Source organism: Mizuhopecten yessoensis, unplaced genomic scaffold (genome assembly GCF_002113885.1).
Source record: "Mizuhopecten yessoensis strain PY_sf001 unplaced genomic scaffold, ASM211388v2 scaffold2051, whole genome shotgun sequence".
NCBI lineage: Eukaryota > Metazoa > Mollusca > Bivalvia > Pectinida > Pectinidae > Mizuhopecten > Mizuhopecten yessoensis.
Window position 1 is genome coordinate 20,700 of NW_018404353.1, and position 301 is coordinate 21,000.

Sequence of the window (301 nt, forward strand, 5' to 3'; positions counted from 1 at the left end):
GTAAAAGCCATGATTAAGTCTTTCGTGAAAGGTGTTCGGATTGTTGATCTGGCGTCAATTCCGTTTTGAAAATTGAGGGTCACCTCTCCTACCATCCGCTGGTCATTGCGGGAAAGCTCTATAAACGAGGTGTATTCTCCAAGAGTACCTTGATGTCTTGCAGTTGCTCCAACTGTATGGACCTGTTCCCAAGGTGTATTAATGGCCAATGTTAGAATTGTTCGTGGATCATTTTCAAACGTTATGTCTAACTGGAACTGTTTCATTCCACTGTACGTCAATTCAGCATGTGTGACGAAAG